At 41.0% G+C, this 24,997-nt stretch overlaps 1 pseudogene; it reads right to left on the bottom strand.

Annotated features, from left to right (window-relative positions):
* Positions 1–24,997, bottom strand: part of LOC139748654 (uncharacterized) — a 152,463-nt pseudogene that overhangs the window by 71,219 nt on the left and 56,247 nt on the right.

Here is a 24,997-nt window from a genome sequence, read left to right as displayed (position 1 = left end):
TATTAGCAAGTGTCCGTTGTGGAGGTCCATGCAAGATTCTGTGTAACATATATTACATACAAACACAGCAACTGTGACAAACATGAACAAGCAACATTTACGGGAAAATTGTCATGTCTTGTGACCTCTAGACACTCACCCTCTCCCTCTGCTGCCCCGCCCAGAGACCCAACCCCCATACCCCGTTTTCACCCAACCTTCCCTGGCCAGTGATATCGCTGCCTTCACACTTCTGTGATTACTTCTGATCGAATAAAAATCATTGTTACTTTCCCTTATGATATTAGTGCTAATCACCATTTGCACCTGAAAACAGTTAACAGTTCACGTCACTCTACTGTGTTCCACGTCCCATTACTCCTCCCTCATACAGTCTTACCAGTTCAGTTGACATACGCATTACTTTTGACCTATTATATTGCTATCATTGCTAACGACTGTACATCATATTGTGCACTATTTCAAATACACATTTATACTCTGTATAAATGTATCTTTATGTATATAATGTAAGTCTAGAATGTTTCATCACTTACCCATGTATATATGTCAATGTTAAGATGATATTCTGTATGACTTATGTCATACCTCCTTCGTATTACACAAACGTTGTTACCTATGTTACTATCAGTATACTGTATGTCGTGTTACGCCTGCTTTGTGTTACACAAACGTTGTTATCTATGTTACTATCAGTATACTGTATGTCGTGTTATACCTGCTTTGTGTTACACAAACGTTGTTATCTATGTTACTATCAGTATACTGTCTGTCGTGTTATACCTTCTGTGTGTTACACAAACGTTGTTATCTATGTTACTATCAGTATCACTTAGTATACTGTAATTAATGTATCCTAGACCCACCTCTGAAGGGAGTGTACCCTTGGGGTGCCTGAGCCCGCTCGCCTTGCCCCGTCACTCTCCTATGTTGATGTATTTTACCCACTGTGCGCTCTATACTGGCCTCCACCTACACCTAGATATGTATGTACAGTTCACTCATACAATCACTGAGATGTTTTTTCTATGGATATCCAGACAATAATCTTTCTTTTGATAAAAGAAATAACATTTATTGAATTGTAACAAACTTACCTCAATCTTCAACATTATCAAAAAACGAGCAGGTTTCTCAAGTAATTGGATAATGGAACTATCAAGCAAATCTACGTGGATCCGCACCCGAAGCTGGTGGAAAGAGACATTCGCCCCAACCTTGCACTTAAGTCTTTTACGACAGAATCTTGTTCATCACAAATTTCTGCAAACTGATCATAAAATCTGTCGCCTTTCTCTGGTGTTTGTCCTACTGTTATTTTCTTACGAAGCTCATCTTTAATCTATGCAAAATGAAATCGACATTCCCATCGGGTACATTTTATTCATCACAATATTAAGATGATCTTTAACTAAGGTCAAACATTACCGCCTACATTATTTATCATGTTTTTATTAAAGATTATACCATGGAATTGCGTATTAGACAAAGAAGTCTATCTATTTTATATCAAACCAAGATTGAGAAATAGCAATCACATGATATCTTCTACAGATGCTTTCTCAGACTCTGACATTTAGTTACGTAGCCTCCGAACATTAACAATATCTACAATACTTTATGTCATGAACCAATGACAGTAAAACAATGCACAGTTCAATATTAGTATTAGGTGCAGCGACAAGTGTAACACTGCAAACTGTTGCCACTCGTTACCACCACACATAAGTATTAAGGTTTTCTACACAGTCTAATGGCAATAAACAGACAACTTACCTACAGTGAGCTTATTTTAGGGAAAAGTCACTTTCCTTCAGGAGTTTCGTCACATTTGCTTGCAGCCAGTAACCTGAGCTCTCCTGGCTTAATGTTGAGGCTCTACATGTACTGTACTGTACGTCTGTATTTACCACTATGTATACTTAATTTTCAATGAAAATAACACGTGTCCTGCTGTTGCTTTCATATGGAGATGCAAGTGAAATGACATACACTACTGATCAGGCAAGTAAAAAAAAAAAAAGAGATTGAATAAAAGGTAATTCATTTGTTTGATAACATATCACTAATACAATAAACACGGTAAATCAACAATTTTTTTTTTTACAAAATTATTGATACTCTTATAGTGAGAATTTTTACAAATCAAGCAATCTCTTGCACAGTTTACGGTTTACTGAGGCCATAATGTTTGGATATGATCAAAAGGTTGTGGACATAAAGTTACATAAGCCGCAGACACCCACCAGAGATGATCATATGTGAGCAAGAGAGTGACACCTGTGTTACTATAAACCAAACCTGGGAGTGAGGCAGTGTGCCTACCACACACTAGACCAGGCACTGGGCTGCTGTATTCTACACTCATCATGGATAGTACAAGATAATGAATTTCCCATAAACCAGACTTAATGTTGAGATAGTTTGTCCTCAAACATCAAGACTGGCAACGTGTCTCTGTAAACCAGACCTGCAGAGAAGCTTGCCGATTGTGTCACTACACAACAGGCTTAGCACTGTGGTACTGTGTCACTAGACACTGCACCTGGCACAAGGGTCCTGTGGCACCACACATACACTAAATCTGTGGTAGTGTCTCACCAAACACCACACCTGTCACGAGGGTTCTGTACTACCATACCACACCTACACTAACACTGGGGTACTGATGTCACCAGACACCTCACCGTAGTGAAGGAAGGTCTTGTAGGTCGGCACTGAGGGTGAGTAGTGTACGTAGGTGGTGAAGGAAGGTAGTGTTGGCACTTGAGCGCTGTACCACCACACCTACACCGACACTGGGGTACTGTGTTACCAGACACCAACAAGGCACTAGGACGGTGTAACACCACATCTACACTGACACTGGGGCGCTGTCTCACCACACACCACATCTGACACTAAGACATTTTATCTCACGCTCACCAGTATTGCACTGGCACTGAGGTACTCTGTTCCTCACATACCAGACCTGGCAGGTAGTACTATGTCCCACACACCGCAAACTTGTACCGGGATGAGGATACTGTGATAAGAGTTCCGTATCTCTGCTTGGGCATGGCGTTCCTTCACACATCACATCTCACACATAGGTATTGTGTCCCTCACACACCAGACGTAGCACTGGGGAACTGTTCCTGCACACCACACCTGGAGCTGGGATCCTGTTTTCCCACATCCTGAAAAATAATGAATATAACTCTCAGCACTGGTAGGCTTCCTGTAGATCTTAAAGGATAACTAATGAAAATACCTAATTATCACCACATTAAGGAAGGGTGATTTGCCTTTGTGTTTCCATTTAGTCTTAAACTTGATGGTGGGATGAATCGTAATTCATTAAAGAAAACATCATGATCTTGGTAAGATGGCCATAAGGACCACACATAGTTAACATATCTTAACCATATTTTTGGACTGTTACTAACGGAAGTTTGGATCTCAATCTCATAGTATTCCATGAATAAGTTACTGAGAATGTGAGAGAGGGAATTTATCATGGCTAAACCGAATTTCTTTCAATAAGAATCAGCCTCAGCATCTTGGAAAACGTTATTGTCAACAAAGTTTTATTAAGTCAATGAAAGTTTTTGAGGGTAGGGGCATCTCAGCTACGTTAAAGGGAAAAGAATCTCGCCATATAATGTAAATAATAGATTAGATTTTGCTAAGAGGGCTAGGATCATTTATTTGCCTGATCATGAACTTCTTAGATTTAATATCAATTTCTCTTTACCAAAGTCTATATTGATGAAACCATTGCTTACTTAACCCTAGAACACTATTGTCCATAATGAGAAATGGTTTTACTTTCCTCGGGTCCAACAGACACAGAGGAGAAAAAGATCTCATTTACTAAACAAATTACATGGACTTAAGCTTTAATTTAGCTTATTGAAATATACGAGTAAAGAGAACAAATATAGAAGTAGTTATTGTGTATAATGCAAAAAAATTAAAGATACGAGGAATGAAAAGAGAGAGGTAGAGTGAATTTGTACGTGTGTGTGTGTGTGTGTGTGTGTGTGTGTGTGTGTGTGTGTGCGTGTGTGTATTTTCAGGTCTGCCATTACATTTTAGTCAGATCAACAATGCCACGTACTTCCGGTGGAGTGAGCGAGGATCTTAAGCCGCGGCAACAATGTATTAAAGTGTGTAATAAGGCTAATAGTTTGTTTGGGTTCATTAATGGGACTGTTAGCAATGAAACTCCTAGAGTATTATTACAACATTATTTTGAATTGGTGAGACTCACATTTGAATCATGCGGTTTAGTTTTGGGCAGTTCATAATGATTATTAGAGAGAGAGAGAGAGAGAGAGAGAGAGAGAGAGAGAGAGAGAGAGAGAGAGAGAGAGAGAGAGAGAGAGAGAGAGAGAGAGAGAGAGAGAGAGAGAGCACAAAAGCGAATAACATAAATGATTCCAGGAATTAGAAACCTCACTTATGAAGAATGGTAAAAAAGGCTGAATTTGCAGTCATTTACGAGGGGAAGGTCTAGAGGGGATGTGAATGAAGTTATTGAATAGGTGAAGACGATACATAGAGGTAACATGAATAAAGTTCTTAGAATGACGCCACTGGGTAGGACCAAAAATAATGGATATAGATAGATTCAGGTCGGATGTGGGTAGATATTGGTTCGGGAATAGGGTAGTAGATTTATGGAACAAGCTGTCATGTACAGTAGTTGAAGTTAGTTCTTTAGTTAGCTTTAAACTAAGGTTGGATGTGTTTATGGGTACAGGCAGTTGGTTTGTGGACAGACTCAGGACCTGCCTAGCTCGGGCCAATACGCCTCTTGCAGTGTCCTTACTTCTCATGTTCTTATGGTATGTAGTTTTGTAATATACTTTATAATACAGTTGGACTATGTATCACTGATAATACCTTTGTATTTTTCTAAACAGTATTCTCGTATAGGCATTAATATTAAAAATCAATCCCAGAGATAGATCAAACATACTTATAAACCAGTGCAAACATTAAAAAATGACGATTTTCTTTTCATCCAAACTTTCTAATATATATATATATATATATATATATATATATATATATATATATATATATATATATATATATATATATATATATATATATATATATATATATATATATATATATTTTTTTTTTTTTTTTGCTTTGTCGCTGTCTCCCGCGTTTGCGAGGTAGCGCAAGGAAACAGACGAAAGAAATGGCCCAACCCACCCCCATACACATGCCTTGATTCAATCCACTGACAGCACGTCAACCCCGGTATACCACATCGCTCCAATTCACTCTATTCTTTGCCCTCCTTTCACCCTCCTGCATGTTCAGGCCCCGATCACACAATATCTTTTTCACTCCATCTTTCCACCTCCAATTTGGTCTCCCTCTTCTCCTCGTTCCCTCCACCTCCGACACATATATCCTCTTGGTCAATCTTTCCTCACTTATTCTCTCCATGTGACCAAACCATTTCAAAACACCCTCTTCTGCTCTCTCAACCACGCTCTTTTTATTTCCACACATCTCTCTTACCCTTACGTTACTTACTCGATCAAACCACCTCACACCACACATTGTCCTCAAACATCTCATTTCCAGCACATCCATCCTCCTGCGCACAACTCTATCCATAGTCCACGCCTCGCAACCATACAACATTGTTGGAACCACTATTCCGTCAAATATACTCATTTTTGCTTTCGGAGATAATGTTCTCGACTTCCACACATTCTTCAAGGCTCCCAGGATTTTCGCCCCCTCCCCCACACTATGATGCACTTCCGCTTCCATGGTTCCATCCGCTGCCAGACCCACTCCCACATATCTAAAACACTTTACTTCCTCCAGTTTTTCTCCATTCAAACTTACCTCCCAATTGACTTGATCCTCAACCCTACTGTACCTAATAACCTTGCTCTTATTCACATTTACTCTTAACTTTCTTCTTTCACACACTTTACCAAAATCAGTCACCAGCTTCTGCAGTTTCTCACATGAATCAGCCACCAGCGCTGTATCATCAGCGAACAACAACTGACTCACTTCCCAAGCTCTCTCATTCACAACAGACTTCATACTTGCCCCTCTTTCCAAAACTCTTGCATTCACCTCCCTAACAACCCCATCCATAAACAAATTAAACAACCATGGAGACATCACACACCCCTGCCGCAAACCTACATTCACTGATATTCAATCACTTTCCTCTCTTCCTACACGTACACATGCCTTAATCCTCGATAAAAACTTTTCACTGCTTCTAATAACTTGCCTCCCACACCATACATTCTTAATACCTTCCACAGAGCATCTCTATCCACTCTATCTTATGCCTTCTCCAGATCCATAAATGCTACATACAAATCCATTTGCTTTTCTAAGTATTTCTCACATACATTCTTCGAAGCAAACACCTGATCCACACATCCTCTACCACTTCTGAAACCACACTGCTCTTCCCCAATCTGATGCTCTGTACATGCCTTCACCCTCTCACTCAATACCCTCCCATATAATTTACCAGGAATACTCAACAAACTTATACCTCTATAATTTGAGCACTCACTCTTATCCCCTTTACCTTTGTACAATGGCACTATACACGCATTCCGCCAATCCTCAGGCACCTCACCATGAGTCATACATACATTAAATAACCTTACCAACCAGTCAATAATACAGTCACCCCCTCTTTTAATAAATTCCACTGCAATACCATCCAAACCTGCTGCCTTGCCGGCTTTCATCTTTTCAGATTTGCATGGGTTTTCAGAAAAGAAGAGTGAATGTTGGGGTGAAGAGGGTGGTGAGAGTAAGTGAGCTTGGGACGGAGACTTGTGTCAGGAAGTACCAGGAGAGACTGAGTACTGAATGGAAAAAGGTGAGAACAATGGAAGTAAGGGGAGTGGGGCAGGAATGGGATGTATTTAGGGAATCAGTGATGGATTGCGCAAAAGATACTTGTGGCATGAAAAGAGTGGGAGGTGGGTTGATTAGAAAGGGTAGTGAGTGGTGGGATGAAGAAGTAAGATCATTAGTGAAAGAGAAGAGAGAGGCATTTGGACGATTTTTGCAGGGAAAAAATGCAGTTGAGTGGGAGATGTATAAAAGAAAGAGACAGGAGGTCAAGAGAAAGGTGCAAGAGGTGAAAAAGAGGGCAAATGAGAGTTGGGGTGAGAGAGTATCTTTGAATTTTAGGGAGAACAAAAAGATGTTCTGGAAGGAGGTAAATAAAGTGCGTAAGACAAGGGAGCAAATGGGAACTTCAGTGAAGGGCGCAAATGGGGAGGTGATAACAAGTAGTGGTGATGTGAGAAGGAGATGGAGTGAGCATTTTGAAGGTTTGTTGAATGTGTTTGATGATAGAGTGGCAGATATAGGGTGTTTTGGTCGAGGTGGTGTGCAAAGTGAGAGGGTTAGGGAAAATGATTTGGTAAACAGAGAAAAGGTTAGTTACATATATATATATATATATATATATATATATATATATATATATATATATATATATATATACATATATATATATATATATATATATATATATATATATATATATATATATATATATAAATGTATAAATATATATATATATATATATATATATATATATATATATATATATATATATATATATATATATATATATATATATATATATATATATATATTTTTCATACTATTCGCCATTTCCCGCATTAGCGAGTTAGCGTTAAGAACAGAGGACTGTGCCTTTGAGGGAATATCTTCGCCTGGCTCCCTTCGCTCTTCTTTCTTTTTAGAAAATTTAAAAAAAAAAAAAATGAGAGGGTAGGATTTCCAGCCCCCTTCTCACTTCCCTTTTAGTCGCCTTCTACGACACGCAGGGAATACGTGAGAAGTATTCTATCTCCACTATCCCAGGGGTAATATATATATATATATATATATATATATATATATATATATATATATATATATATATATATATATATATATATATATATATATATATATATATATATATATATATATATATATATATATATATATATATATATATATATATATATATTTATTTTATATCCCTGGGCATAGGGGAGAAAGAATACTTCCCACGGATTCCCTGTTTGTCGTAGAAGTCGACTAAAAGAGGAGGGAGCGGGTGGCTGGAAATCCTCCCCTCTCTCTTTTTTTCTAAATCTTCCAAAAGAAGGAACAGAGAAGGGGGCCAGGTGAGGATATTCCCTAAAATGCCCAGTCCGATGTTTTTAACGCTACCACGCTGACGTGGGAGTGAATAAGATTTTGTGTGATCGGGGCCTGAACATGCAGGAGGGTGAAAGGAGGGCAAGGAATAGAGTGAATTGGATCGATGTGGTATACCGGGGTTGACGTGCTGTCAATGGATTGAATCAGGGCATGTGAAGCGTCTGGGGTAAACCATGGAAAGCTGTGTAGGTATGTATATTTGCGTGTGTGGACGTATGTATATACATGTGTATGGGGGTGGGTTGGGCCATTTCTTTCGTCTGTCTCCTTGCGCTACCTCGCAAACGCGGGAGACAGCGACAAAGCAAAAAAAAAAAAAAAAAAGAATATATATATATATATATATATATATATATATATATATATATATATATATATATATATATATATATATATATATATATATGTATCATATTGGAGGGTATTGATTGAGAGGGTGAAGGCATGTACAGAGCATCAGATTAGGGAAGAGCAGTATGGTTTCAGAAGTGGTAGAGGATGTGTGGATCAGGTGTTTGCTTTGAAGAATGTATGTGAGAAATACTTAGAAAAACAAATGGATTTGTATGTAGCATTTATGGATCTGGAGAAGGCATATGATAGAGTTGATAGAGATGCTCTGTGGAAGGTTTTAAGAATATATGGTGTGGGAGGCAAGTTGTTAGAAGCAGTGAAAAGTTTTTATCGAGGATTTAAGGCATGTGTACGTGTTGAAGAGAGGAAAGTGATTGGTTCTCAATGAATTTAGGTTTGCGGCAGGGGTGTGTGATGTCTCCATGGTTGTTTAATTTGTTTATGGATGGGGTTGTTAGGGAGGTGAATGCAAGAGTTTTGGAAAGAGGGGCAAGTATGCAGTCTGTTGTGGATGAGAGAGCTTGGGAAGTGAGTCAGTTGTTGTTCGCTGATGATACAGCGCTGGTGGCTGATTCATGTAAGAAACTGGAGAACCTGGTGACTGAGTTTGGTAAAGTGTGTGAAAGAAGAAAGTTAAGAGTAAATGTGAATAAGAGCAAGGTTATTAGGTACAGTAGGGTTGAGGGTCAAGTCAATTGGGAGGTAAGTTTGATTGGAGAAAAACTGGAGGAAGTAAAGTGCTTTAGTTGTCTGGGAGTGGATCTGGCAGCGGATGGAACCATGGAAGCGGAAGTGAATCATAGGGTGGGGGAGGGGGCTAAAATTCTGGGAACCTTCAAGAATGTTTGGAAGTCGAGAACATTATCTCGGAAAGCAAAAATGGGTATGTTTGAAGGAATAGTGGTTCCAACAATGTTGTATGGTCGGGAGGCGTGGGCTATGGATAGAGTTGTGCGCAGGATGGTGGATGTGCTGGAAATGAGATGTTTAAGGACAATATGTGGTGTGAGGTAGTTTGATCGAGTAAGTAATGTAAGGGTAAAAAAGACGTGTGGAAATATAAAGAGTGTGGTTGAGATAGCAGAAGAGGGTGTTTTGAAATGGTTTGGGCACATGGAGAGAATGAGTGAGGAAAGATTGACCAAGAGGATATATGTGTCGGACGTGCAGGGAACGAGAAGTGGGAGACCAAATTGGAGATGGAAAGATGGAGTGAAAAAGATTTTGAGTGATCGGGGCCTGAACATGCAGGAGGGTGAAAGGAGGGCAAGGAATAGAGTGAATTGGAACGATGTGGTATACCGTGGTCGACGTGCTGTTAATGGATTGAACCAGGGCATGTGAAGCGTCTGGGGTAATCCATGGAAAGTTGTGTGAGGCCTGGATTTGGAAAGGGAGCTGTGGTTTCGGTGCATTATTACATGACAGCTAGAGACTGAGTGTGAACGAATGTGGCCTTTGGTGTCTTTTCCTAGCGCTACTTCGCACACATGAGGTGGGAGGGGGTTGTTATTCCATGTGTGGCGAGGTGGCGATGGGAACAAATAAAGGCAGACAGTATGAATTATGTACATGTGTATATATGTATATGTCTGTGTGTGTATATAAATGTGTACATTGAGATGTATAGGTATGTATATTTGCGTGTGTGGAATTGTATGTATATACATGTGAATGTGGGCGGGTTGGGCCATTCTTTCTTCTGTTTCCTTGCGCTACCTCGCTAACGCGGGAGACAGAGACAAAGGAAAATAAATAAATATATATATATATATATATATATATATATATATATATATATATATATATATATATAAATATATATATATATATATATATATATATATATATATATATATATATATATATATATATATATATGTATACATATATATATATATTTTTTTTCTTTTTTTTTTTCGCTGTCTCCCGCGTTTGCGAGGTAGCGCAAGGAAACAGACGAAAGAAATGGCCCAACCCACCCCCATACACATGTATATACATACGTCCACACACGCAAATATACATACCTACACAGCTTTCCATGGTTTACCCCAGACGCTTCACATGCCCTGATTCAATCCACTGACAGCACGTCAACACCGGTATACCACATCGCTCCAATTCACTCTATTCCTTGCCCTCCTTTCACCCTCCTGCATGTTCAGGCCCCGATCACACAAAATCTTTTTCACTCCATCTTTCCACCTTCAATTTGGTCTCCCTCTTCTCCTCTTCCCTCCAACTCCGACACATATATCCTCTTGGTCAATCTTTCCTCACTCATATATATATATATGAGGTGGAAAGATGGAGTGAAAAAGATTTTGTGTGATCGGGGCCTGAACATGCAGGAGGGTGAAAGGAGGGCAAGGAATAGAGTGAATTGGAGCGATGTGGTATACCGGGGTTGACGTGCTGTCATTGGACTGAATCAAGGCATGTGAAGCGTCTGGGGTAAACCATGGAAAGCTGTGTAGGTATGTATATTTGCGTGTGTGGACGTAGGTATATACATGTGTATGAGGGTGGGTTGGGCCATTTCTTTCGTCTGTTTCCTTGCGCTACCTCGCAAACGCGGGAGACAGCGACAAAGCAAAAAAAAGAAGAAGAAAATATATATATATATATATATATATATATATATATATATATATATATATATATATATATATATAAGAGAGACTTTTGGATGTTAATGTGCTGAGAGGTGCAACTGGAGGGATGTCTGATCATTATCTTGTGGAGGTTAAGGTGAAGATTTGTATGGGTTTTCAGAAAAGAAGAGTGAATGTTGGGGTGAAGACGGTGGTGAGAGTAAGTGAGCTTGGGAAGGAGACTTGTGTGAGGAAGTACTAGGAGAGACTGAGTACATGAATGGAAAAAAGGTGAGAACAATGGAAGTAAGGGGAGTGGGGGAGGAATGGGATGTATCTAGGGAATCAGTGATGGAGTGCGCAAAAGATGCTTGTGGCATGAGAAGCGTGGGAGGTGGGTGGATTAGAAAGGGTAGTGAGTGGTGGGATGAAGAAGTAATATTATTAGTGAAAGAGAAGAGAGAGGCATTTGGACGATTTTTGCAGGGAAAAAATGCAATTGAGTGGGAGATGTATAAAAGAAAGAGACAGGAGGTCAAAAGAAAGGTGCAAGAGGTGAAAAAGAGGGCAAATGAGAGTTGGGGTGAGAGAGTATCATTAAATTTTAGTGAGAATAAAAAGATGTTCTGGAAGGAGGTAAATAAAGTGCGTAAGACAAGGGAGCAAATGGGAACTTCAGTGAAGGGCGCTAATGGGGAGGTGATAACAAGTAGTGGTGATGTGAGAAGGAGATGGAGTGAGTATTTTGAAGGTTTGTTGAATGTGTTTGATGATAGAATGGCAGATATAGGGTGTTTTGGTCGAGGTGGTGTGCAAAGTGAGAGGGTTAGGGAAAATGATTTGGTAAATAGGGAAGAGGTAGTAAAAGCTTTGAGGAAGATAAAAGCCGGCAAGGCAGCAGGTTTGGATGGTATTGCAGTGGAATCTATTAAAAAAGGAGGTGACTGTATTATTGATTGGTTGGTAAGGTTATTTAATGTATGTATGACTCAAGGTGAGGTTCCTGAGGATTGGCGGAATGCATGCATAGTGCCATTGTACAAAGGCAAAGGGGATAAGAGTGAGTGCTCAAATTACAGAGGTATAAGTTTGTTGAGTATATCTGGTAAATCATATGGGAGGCTATTGATTGAGAGGGTGAAGGCATGTACAGAGGATCAGATTAGGGAAGAGCAGTGTGGTTTCAGAAGTGGTAGAGGATGTGTGGATCAGGTGTGTGCTTTGAAGAATGTATGTGAGAAATACTTAGAAAAACAAATGGATTTGTATGTAGCATTTATGGATCTGGAGAAGGCATACGATAGAGTTGATAGAGATGCTTTGTGGAAGGTATTAAGAATATATGGTGTGGAAAGCAAGTTGTTAGAAGCAGTGAAAAGTTTTTATCGAGAATGTAAGGCATGTGTACGTGTAGGAAGAGAGGAAAGTGATTGGTTCTCAGTGAACGTAGGTTTGCGGCAGGGGTGTGTGATGTCTGCATGGTTGTTTAATTTGTTATCACCACACTCTTCACCCCAACATTCACTCTTCTTTTCTGAAAACCCATACAAATCTTCACCTTAGCCTCCACAAGATAATGATCAGACATCCCTCCAGTTGCACCTCTCAGCACATTAACATCCAAAAGTCTCTCTTTCGCGCGCCTGTCAATTAACACGTAATCCAATAACGCTCTCTGGCCATCTCTCCTACTTACATACGTATACTTATGTATATCTCGCTTTTTAAACCAGGTATTCCCAATCACCAGTCCTTTTTCAGCACATAAATCTACAAGCTCTTCACCAGAGAGAGATGGGTGATTATTGGTGCATATGCACCTGGGCATGAGAAGAAAGATCATGAGAGGCAAGTGTTTTGGGATCAGCTGAATGAGTGTGTTAGTGGTTTTGATGCACGAGACCGGGTTATAGTGATGGGTGATTTGAATGCAAAGGTGAGTAATGTGGCAGTTGAGGGAATAATTGGTATACATGGAGTGTTCAGTGTTGTAAATGGAAATGGTGAAGAGCTTTTAGATTTATATATATATATATATATATATATATATATATATATATATATATATATTATTTTATATAAAATACTAGTATAATACCAGAGATGAAACAATATCATTTGTTCATCAGTGTGGCGTCTCACCTGTTTGGCGCCTGACCTCCCTGGTGAGGTCCTCTGTGATCTTTGGAAAGATGTGTGACGTCATGGGTCGCTCCACTACACGCGGGTCGTGGCCGGTTCTTCTCACAACATGAGATCTTGGATGCGTTCAACTACCTTACGTTTTACTATACTGCTTTTTCGGGAGAAACATTTAGGACATTCTGAACATAAGCATGGTTTCTACCCTGTGTGAACTCTCCGATGTCTTCCTTAATCACCTCTTCAAGAAAATTGTTTTTGACATTCTGAACACCGGTATGGCTTCTCGCCTTGTGAACTCTCAGGTGTCTGATTAAAGCACTTTTACCAGGGAGAGTTTCTTGACATTCTGAACACTATTATGGTTCCTCGCTTGTGTAACCTTTCGATGTGTCACTGAAGTACTTATAGCAGAAAAGGTTTTTTTGATATTCTTTTTACTTGTTCTGCTTCTCGGCTGTGTGAACTCTCAGACGTTTTACTAAATTACCTGTTATATAATTGTTTTTGACATTCTTAACATTGGTATGGCTTCTCGCCTGTGTGAACTGTCAGATGTCTCACTAAATTACTTTTCGAGAAAAACTTTTTTTGACATTCTGAACATTGGTATGGCTTCTCGCCTGTGTGAACTCTCAGGTGTCTCACTAATTTACATTTCTGAGAAAAACTTTTTTGACATTCTGACCATTGGTATAGCTTCTCGCCCGTGTGAACTCTCAGGTGTGTCACTAACCCACTTTTTAAAGTAAAACTTTTTTGACATTCTGAACATTGGTATGGCATCTCGCCCATGCGAACTCTCAGGTGTCTCACTAAATCACTTTTCTGAGAAAAAGTTTTTGACATTCTGAACATTGGTATGGCTTCTCGCCTGTATGAACACTCAGGTGTGTCACTAAATTACTTTTCTGAGAAAAAGTTTTTTTTTGACATTTTGAACATTGGTATGGCTTCTCGCCCGTGTGAACTCTCGGGTTCTCACTAATTTACTTTTCTGAGAAAAAGTTTTTTGACATTCTGAACATTGCTATGGCTTCTCGCCCGTGTGAACTCTCAGGTGTGTCACTAAACTACTTTTCTGAGAAAAACTTTTCTGACATTCTGAACATAGGTATGGCTTCTCGCCCGTGTGAACTCTCAGGTGTGTCACTACCTACTTTTAGAAGAAAAACTTTTTTGACATTCTGAACATTGGTATGGGTTCTCACCAGTATGGATTCTCAAGTGTTTCTTTAAATCACATTTTTTAGAAAAATACTTTTGACACTCTGAACACTGATATTGCTTTTGTCCAATGTGAACTTTCATCTGCAACACTAAGTTGTTCTTTCGGGAGAAGGTACTCTGGTATTCTTTACACTAATATGTCTTGTCAAAAGTATGTAATTTCATGTGCCTATGAAGATAGACATATTTCGTAAAGCTTTTCTGACACTCAGGACATTTGAAGGGTTTTTCTTGTGTTTATGACCTTCTGTCTCCTGTTGTCAGTCTCCTGTTGTGAAAACTGTTTGAGGAGGTTTCGCTGCACGGAGAATATGTCCCTGGTTGCCCCTCCATGCTGCAGTCTTCTGTATCACCATAATACGTTTATAACACAGTGTAGCTCACCCTGTCACTCCGCAACTGCCGTCCGTGGCACCATGCGATGCTTTGCGAGTGAACACCAGAGAGAGACTGACCTTGGCTAGAGTGTGGGATATAAAGGCAACTCACTCTCCACCCTACGTTGCCTCCAGTCCATTTCTCTCGTGCTTTTTTCTATCTTTTTACCATCCATCATCCAACATCTCTCGACCGTTAGGTTTGAGCAATTTCTACCCCAGCTTCCCCATCCCATTCAGGAAAATTACTTCCTGAGGAGCGGAGGCTTGGTGTGGACCTGTTCTCACCTAACGGGGTTGAGACCCTCACACTCTTACCACTCCCGCCGAGCCTCCTGGGTTACCCTGTGATAGTGCAGGGTCCTCCCTGGAGTGGGGTTGTGGTCCCTCACCTACGTTTCCTCGGCATTAGGACACTGATGCCATCATGCCTCCTGACGTTCATTTAGAATTGATTAAAACCGAAAGTCCCCCCCCCCCTCGTTACACGTTCGAATTACTAACGATTGTATTTATGACCACTGAGGTCCGTCCCAGTAGGGTTATTCAATCCCCTACAAATAAATATCTATATAAAATATATTTAAGCAAGGATAGCGATCCAGATGAGATCCTATCCAAGTTTACGACCACCCCCTTCAAGCTAGATGCATCGATAGTGCTAATAATATTAATGCATCTATCTTGTCCCTTAACTACATAGAGATAACTGAAGCCATAAATCAAGAAAACAGTGACATTAATGTCATCAACGTTTTCAAACTGAACACTTCAAGATCACTTAAAATACAATGCTCTAACTCGACCGAGAGAGATCGCCTACTCTCCCGGGGAATCTTGTTTCCCATGATCTCAGTGCCTGCCAAATACTACAAACCCGACCAGTACCTCGATATACAAGGTTTTAAATGTCTACAATACGGACACGAGACTAAGAACTGCAAACCTCAGCGCCAGACATGCAGTCAATGTGCGGAAATTGATCACGGTTTTCGTGAGTGTAAGGCTTAAGCAGCAACCTGTGTTAATTGTAAAGGTCAACACGTTGCTGTATCCGGGCAATGCCCACGAAAGTATGAGCAACTCCGCTCGGCGCGACAATCTCTCAAAACCTCCAGCTCGTCCCCTTCTACAAACCCTCACCTCTACGCAGCAGTTGCTGCTGCACCTCCGTCTGCCACCCAAGCTTCTCCTATCCCAACCACAAACTCCTCCGACCTCCTCACTCTACAAGGAAGGATGCATGCGTGCTACCTCAAAGCACTGTTCTTGAGCAAGGAAGACAAGTCTGAATTTGTCAGGATTTTCGACTTGCTGCCAGCACACATCAACCTGCCCAATGTACTTACTCCACCCGAACTCCTCACCTCCCCCGCCAACAGCCATCCTTCCCAGGCTCCTGTCACACGTCTCCCTGACCCCTAACGCAAATATGTCCCAGGATACTTCCAGTAACACTTCAAACTCTCCCCCAGCAACACAGCCTGTCACCCTCCCAATACCTCCCCCGCACCCCCTAACACAACTCCATCCACTACCCCTCAACTCAACACCAACAACCCATCCATTTCTCCACTTACCAGTTCCTCTTCCACACTCACCATCACAACTTCCGCTCCCCCCCCCCACCGTCCCTCCCGATCCTCCACTTCCCAATCCCTCCCCTCCTCCCCCCTCCTTCCCCTCCACCTCCCCTCCTCTCGCACCTAACCCTCCCAGAGGAGCCACAGAACCTGACCCTGCCGACTCACCAGACAACCTACCTACTTACAACGTCGACATTCGACTCGTCCACAATGACTCTCCCCCTCCCTAACCCTTCCCAGGAAGTTGCCGACCCAAGACCAGACAAACCTCCACCGAAGTTCACATGAAGACCCTCAACGGAATGCCAATGACAGTCATCGACCACAGAATCAAAATAAAGATAAACTTCCCAAAATCGTAAAATGCGTAAAATCTTGCAGTTTAATGTACTCATCTACCACAATGGCCGTCACCTGGTTGCCACTCTCCTCGAAGAGAAACGACCCGATGTTTTGATAATTAACAGCACATGTATCACTAATGGGTGTAGAATTAGACACTACGGATATACATCCTGACAGTCTTCAGACGGTAGACACGAGGGAGTCGTCATTCTTATACGCAATGCTGTCGAACACGAATGATAACCACTTCATGGCGTCTCGAACACTTTCTAGCAGTAAAGACAATACATGGCTTCATTGTCTTCTGCACTACATACTCTCGACCCAACACTAACATTCCACTCCACGATCTTTGGACAGTAATCAATCACACTCATATCCCAGTCTACCTTGTAGCTGACCTCAACGCCCAATACAGAACCTTCCACCAAAACAGAAACAATTCTCATGGTGATGACCCATTCGCTTTATGCTCCTTCAAACGTCTCCACTTCCTAGGACCTTTCTTTCATACCATCTTCACTGGCCCAGGAGGAAAGGGCAGACCCGACCTTGTCTTCTCGAACAGAGCCAGTAATTATCTTCATTACTTTTTGTCTTCAGAACCACTGTGTGTTTCCGACCACATCCTTCTCTTTCTTCACCTCTCATCTAACCCTATCCCCGTCCCACCACCCTCACACTACCACTAAAAAAAAAGCAGACTAGCGCAACTTCAAAGACACTCTTTCTAATTGCACTTACACAACAAACTATGAAAATCACCCAATAATACTAATAGACACAGAAATAGAATATATACACCAAACAATCACACACGCAGCTGACGCATCTATCCCAAAATCCCCATTTACCACAAGATACACCTTTCCATCTCACAAAACAACAGGACTCCTCTCGTACTACCGTCGACGGTTTGAGAATTACACACATCGATTGTGTCTAGTACGGCGGGACCTCACCTCCCTACGAAACCACGCACTCAACAGCCTCAAATAAGACCACAATAGACACTAGAAATCTCTAATCACCACAGCAGGAGAACACCGAATCAGATCCCCTCAGGAGTTTTAGAGCCGAATCCGAAAACTCAAAGAATACCCAAAAGAGATTTAATGGACTAAATGATAGCACTCAACATCATAACCCATAAGACATCGCCAACATCTTACAAAAATACTGGGAGGGTATCTTTCACCCACATCCCCCACATCCTCTGACGTACGAAAGCACTCAAATTGTCACAAAACATATAGAAAACTGATCCAGTCACTTTTACCCAGAACAAATGATACACCTGCAATTCCTTTCAGACGACCACCTACTCACAACTCCCATAAGATCGAGCGAGGTCATATCCCTCTACTGAAATCCCCCAAAGTAGCCCCAGGTATCTCAGGCATTGGTTCCCAACTACTTACCCAGCTCCCTGACAACACTATCAAAGCCATAACCTCCCTCTTCAACGCAGCACTAACCTCACGCTAAATCCCAGCGAATTTCAAAACAGCAACGACCACCATGATACCTAAGCCCAATAAATCAGAGATCCAATTAACTACAGATCCATTAGCTTACCTGAGTCCATCTGGAAGACATTTGAAAGAATCTTAAACAACAGACTCAGACAACGCCTAACGAACAACAACCTACTCTCACACAAACAATTTGGCTTTCGACATCACTCCACACAAGATGAACTTAACATAATCACCAACTACATAAAAATCAACACGCGGACATACAAAAGATGATAAGAAAACCTTTGACACCGTTTGGCATGATGGCTTGAGGTACAAACTAAGCACCCAACTTCAATTCGCACGATCCACCATTAGACTTCTTTCTAATAACCTTAGCACCTGAAAAACCCGAATCATATACAGAAACTCTTACTCAAACTACTTCCCCCTCAACGCTGGTGTACCTCAAGGCTCCGTGCTGGCCCCCACTCTTTACACACTACTCAAATGATCTTCCCAATCCTACACACTCGGACTCCATCATTCTCCAATATGCAGATGACGCTACCCAACTGATTAGAGCCAGAACCCTCGCACACTTAACCAGTAGAACTCTCGAGGAAATTGACCACGTTTCGCTTTGGGAATTGAAATGGAGGATTAAGTCAAATCCTGCAAAATCCAACATATCTTACTTAATCGTAAGTCAGAGATACAACATAAGTAATGTCTACTTACACTCCCGTATATACTGTCATTTACCCATACCAATCTCACATACCAACACTGTACTGGGCCTAAATTATGATGTTCACCTACGGATGAACCATCATATTCAATCTATAGCGGCTATTGTGAGAGCGGAGCTCATGAAACTGTAAAGATTTAGAGAGGAGCAATTCAAAACCAAATTGCACCTCTATAAAGTATCAATTGATACAAGAATGATGCAACCAATTATACTGTGTACAGCCACATAAGGTTTTGTGAGTCCTCAAGACATAATTGATGACTGTCCTTTACAACTGAAGTATATGAGACCTGTTGACGTAGATGACTGGCATTAGTGTAATGTTATCTTTACTAGATAATGAAGGTCATTAGCTTCTCATATATTGAACTTTAAGCTTCAGGAATACGATGAATTAGTAAAGGAAACTTGGGAGACTGATACTCTTGATGGATACATTGTCATGTCATTTGACCCGTGAAATTAATGGTAATCGGAGTGAACAGTCAGGCAGGCATATTTAGACAAGATAGACAAACAAACGCCCACACATAAACACACAACCCTCCTGCAAAATGTGTCTAGTGCTGGACCAACGATATTCCGGGGTCTAAGTTCTGGCATTAGACAGAGCCTCACACCCAGTGTGGTTTAGTACGACCAAGTATGTGCACCAGGTGTATGCTTTGAGCTCTTTTTTATGAATATATGTATATGTAAACCGTCACCACTGAACGCACGGGACTGGAACCTTGGCCATCGAAATGACAGTGTTGTGAGCTAAGCCGCTCGGCCACCACGGGAGCTGTCCACCTCTGACCAGCCTATGATCCAGTGAGAGTTAACGTGAGGTGAGGTAACGGGGGATCCCACTGGACCATAGGCTGGTCTATGGAATGCTTTTGTCCCGTGGTGGACGAGAGGAGTAGCTCATTGGTCTATCATTTCGATGGTCTAGGTTCGTGTCTCATACGGCCTGTGGTGATTGTTTCCATCTGTTTCATGTGAATAGTACATATGTACTGAGTCTTTGTTCCTGTTTGTGCATGTACACACACACACACTCACAGACACAGACACACACACACACACACACACACACACATATACAGAGGCAGATTCACACCATAAGCCAGGTACCCAATTATTGATCAGTCCCGAGGGAAGGATGGACACTTGAGTTGGGTCAGCTGACTGCCACACCGAGGATTCAAACCCATGCATGTCCTACCCCGGGCTGGCCCCTGCTGACTCATGATTAGTAATGCTAACTATTACACTGCTATAAATACGAGGCGTGGACTATAGATGAAAACGTACGGAAGAGGATGGTTGTGTTTGAAATGAAATGGGTGATATGTGTGTATGTGTGTGTGTGTGTGTGTGTGTGTGCGTAATATACATGTTATTTCCTGGGTGATAGTTGTCAGGCTGTGGTCCTCATTATTCACGTCAATTAAAACATAATCTAATATTGTCGTATGAGTTTATTATTAGATTCGGCAGGTAACGTCTGCCAGCTGATTATCAATACAGAACCTTAGGTGAATAACCATACGCTCCAGAGAACAGAGAGAATGGATGAAATAGTGAGTGGGTGAGCGATGTTCACATACACATGACCCTTCCAGTCCCGTGTGGTCTTGTGGCTAGGATACCTGGCTTTAACCCAGGAGGCCCGGGTTCGATTCCCGGCATGGGAAGGATTATCTTCTTAGAGAGAGAGAGAGAGAGAGAGAGAGAGAGAGAGAGAGAGAGAGAGAGAGAGAGAGAGAGAGAGAGAGAGAGAGAGAGAGAGAGAGAATGTCTAAGTAAATGAATACAATAGTTATCAAGTACGTTATCATCAACTAACCGAAACATAAATTTTTACAATAAAAGCTTGTGTTGTAGTGACTCCTGATTACTCTTGGTGAGTGATTCCGAGAAACCCTGTCACGAGGGCCAAAAGAGAGAAACTGAATGAGTGAGTGGGTCAGTAAGTGAACGAGGAGTAAGTGAAGGAATCAATACAGTTTCACGGTTAAGATATTTGACTTCCAGTCAGGAACCTGCAGAGCCGGATTAATGTTTAGTGAAGCCCAGGACCAGGTGATGTTTGCGGTCTCCACAGATTCTATGAAATATGTCTTATGTCAAATTTTGCCACCATATTGTATATTGCATACCAGCCTCTGTTCCACCAGTTTTCCGAGCTGCATCTTTTTTACCTGGATGACCAGCGGGGCCCCTGTAAGGCCGGACTCCAAGACCCGGGCCAAGGTGGCCCATGCGTTAATCTGGCACTGGAAATCTGGATTCCTTTTCTGCAGTTGGAGTGATCAGTTACATAAGAACAAGACAACTTGATAATTATTCTACACTATGAGGTAAGACACAATGCTTCCAATAATATATCTACCACAACACTTGCATCTTGTTCACCCGACATGAAACTCCGAAAACTACCCCAAGTGAGGATCGAACTCACGACCTTGAGATTATGAGACTCACGCGTTGCCTACTGCGCCACCCAGGCTTGGAAACCTACTTGGCATATCTAGATTGATTGTTTCAAAGAAGAGTTGTACTGCTGATGTGTTCTTCAGTATGCACGTACATTGTTTCAAAGTTTTATGATCCACTAATTTAGTAATTCTAGTCAAGTATGGAACAAGTCAGCCGTCAAATTCAACCACCGGTTGATCTCCCACGATCTATCCTTGCATGGGCCCATCCCACAACCAAACCGAGAGCCTAAGGCTGCTGCCATTTTTTTCTCTAGTCGTGGCACTGGGGTGCAGTTCAGTGGCTTTGTGTCCACTGACATTCACAACTACTAATGGAGTACATACACTGTTCAGGGAAACACATTCATCAGACTCATTAGACATTGGTAGTTAGTTCTTTAAAGGGACTGTAGTCCATTGCTCAAGGGTAGAATAACAGATGTCCAAGAGATATGAACTTTTAAAGAGAAAAGTCAATTCTAGTGCCTCCAGCCTTTCCCTGTAACGTATCTCTCTAACTCTAATAATTTTTTCTTGCTATCTTCTGAACGATCTCCATTTCCTCGCATCTTCTCTAGGTGTTGTGACCGAAATTGAGAAGCTTATTTTTGTTTCGGTCTTATGTCTGCTGTGAACAGGTTTTCAAAACTGTCTTATCCCTGAACTTCAGTGGAATTCTAGTACTTACCAGCAGACAGTTTGTGTCCTTAACTACTCGCCTTAGGTGGGATACATGCGACAGGTCAGGGACAATGTCAACTAACTTACTGTAGCTTATTTTCTGTTCGATGATAACCACAGCGAGGCCTTCCTTCGCTACGAACCATTCTCACTTTTTTATATTTACTCGAGTTTTTAAACTTCATCAATCAGATATCAGACAAACTTTGGAGTCTGTCAAGTTCTTTTTATAAGTTGATGCAATCATCCGTGCTTTTCATTTCACGAATGTCCTTTGTATCTGGTGCAAACATATTCAAATAAGAGTCTATATCCTCTGGCAAGTCATTACCATGGGTCAAGAAGAGTAATGGTTCCAAAACAAAACCCTGCGGCATCGGCTGGTGACCTCAACCCATTATGAGAGAGGTCCTCTGTCATGCGTTCTTTGTTCACTTTCACTAAGATAATCTTCTGTCCACTGAATGAGTTTCCCCATACTCCTGCCTGGTGATCCAGTCTCGTAATCAGCCTCCCATGTGACACAGTGTCAAACGTTCTGGCAGTCAAGATACAAACATCCACTCAACCTTACCTTTTGTACATTGTTCATCACATGAGTAATTTTTCCTATTTAGAAAGTCATTCATTTGCTTTGTGATTATCTTTTCTAAGCCTTACAAACCAAACTTCCTATTTGAGACCAGCTTGTAGTTCATTGCCTCTTTCGGGTTTCGTTAATTATAGACAGGAATAATGTCCTTTTCCACTCTTTTGGTATTTTGTCTCTATACAGCGACATCTTGAGCAGCCTTTCCAGAGGTTTATCTGGAATATGTGCATACATCTTCAGCACTGTGGTAAGACTTCATCAGGTCCATGAATCTCATACGGGTCAACACCTAGAATTCTGTTGATCTTTTCTAGATATCTCAATGTTTTCTAAAATTTCCTAATTCCAGCCCACTGGTGTTGTTGCCACAATGTTTTCTAATGGGGAAAATCTTTTGAATTTGTTACTCAGTTTCTCGAGTATCCTTACATCGACTTCTTCCTTCTGAATTTCTTAGTCTAATTAGTTGTTATCTGAAAACCTAATAAGTTTTTGGAAAAGTTGTAGATTTTATCGATCCTTCCAATATATTCATTTCAAAGATTCTTAATCCCTTGTTTTTATCCTGATGTACTCGTTCTTTGCACTCTTGCACCTTGCAAATGCTGGCTGGCTGGAGTGCCGTCTATATCTTCGTCACGACAATTTTGAATTCTTTTGCTTTTTATCATCTTTTACCAAACCATTCCTTCCTATGTATGTGACTTATGAGTGTGTGTGTGTGTGTGTGTGTGTGTGTGTGTGTGTGGGTGTGTGTGGGTGTGGGTGTGGGTGTGTGTGGATGTGTGTGTGTGTGTGTGTGTGTGTGTGTGTGTGTGTGTGTGTGTGTGTGTGTGTGTGTGTGTGTGTGTGTGTGTGTGTGTGTGTGTGTGTGTGTGTGTGTGTGTGTGTGTGTGTATTAACTTACGTGTAATAGGAATGATAATAGTAATAATGACAATACTACTGACGATAATAATGGAAATGATCCATTCTTAACGCAAGGGATCCTGTGAAGTGATCAGCGTCTCAAGTGACATTACATATTGTACACTGATGATCTAGATCATCCTGGTGATGGTGTTATGTTACTCTTCCCAGGAGAAGTAAGGATATGCTTAGACAACCCATATCATGGGTATGTGAGAATCTAGAAATACGCACAAAGAAGATAGTCATAGTACGCCAGATGAAGCTATCTCTTCACATATCTATTTACAGAGATATTTCTGTATGCTCACAACCTCCCGCTGGCTGTTAGTTTTTGCTCTAGTGATATTCTCATACTCCTTGAGGCATCATATTGCCGCAAACATTCATGAAATGTAGACACAAATAGTATTTATGACTTTGTTGTTACTCTGTAACTACTAACATATGTTGGCACGTAGAATACCACATGAAAGAATCAGTAAGTTATAATACTTGTCGGTCTGGAGTAATCATGTAAGGAAACTCAGACATGAATGTGTATTACGGTATAATGTTGGGGATGATGATGGCTGTAGTAAAGAAGGGTGGCTCTCCCAGATCAGACACAGTAAGAGGGCACACTATAACCAGACCATTAAAATGACAACGTAAAGAAGACATCATTACTAGATCTAAAGTGGCCTAATGTCTTTCCGATGAGTCAAGTTTTACGAAACTGGAGCGAAGTTGAGATGATATAAGTGTCTGCTGAGGTAATGGTTAATGGATGATGTCTCAGGCGATCAAGTGTATACAGTCATTTTATCCTCCATTAATTGGCCACCCTACATCACAGTATTTTGAGGTAACTATAAAAAGATCTTCATTTGTCTGACCTTCCATGGAAAGATTACTGCCTTTCTTAGGGCGATCTTTCTATATATCCTGAGCCTATAGGTTAAGTTATTGCTGCGTGAATAGAGGCATATATTCCTTCATCCCCTATGATAACCCTTTTCTCCAATTCGTTGTACAGCCATCGTAGTTCTGAGGCCATTTTTCCAAGAGACCAAACAAATTTTACTTGGGAGTCTCTCCTTCCTCCAACACTCATTCGACTTTAATATTCGACTAAAATCCTTGAAAAATTTCATGTTATTCGTGAGGCAAACTATTTCTTTATCCACTGTAAATACAACAACGTATCTTCTTCCGGATTCTTTCCTATTTCTAGCTAGAAATATTTCAAACAGTTTATATGGCATTACATTCCCTT

Source organism: Panulirus ornatus, chromosome 5 (assembly GCF_036320965.1).
Source record: "Panulirus ornatus isolate Po-2019 chromosome 5, ASM3632096v1, whole genome shotgun sequence".
In the NCBI taxonomy this organism is placed as follows: domain Eukaryota; kingdom Metazoa; phylum Arthropoda; class Malacostraca; order Decapoda; family Palinuridae; genus Panulirus; species Panulirus ornatus.
This window is presented reverse-complemented; position numbering and strand designations above follow the sequence as displayed.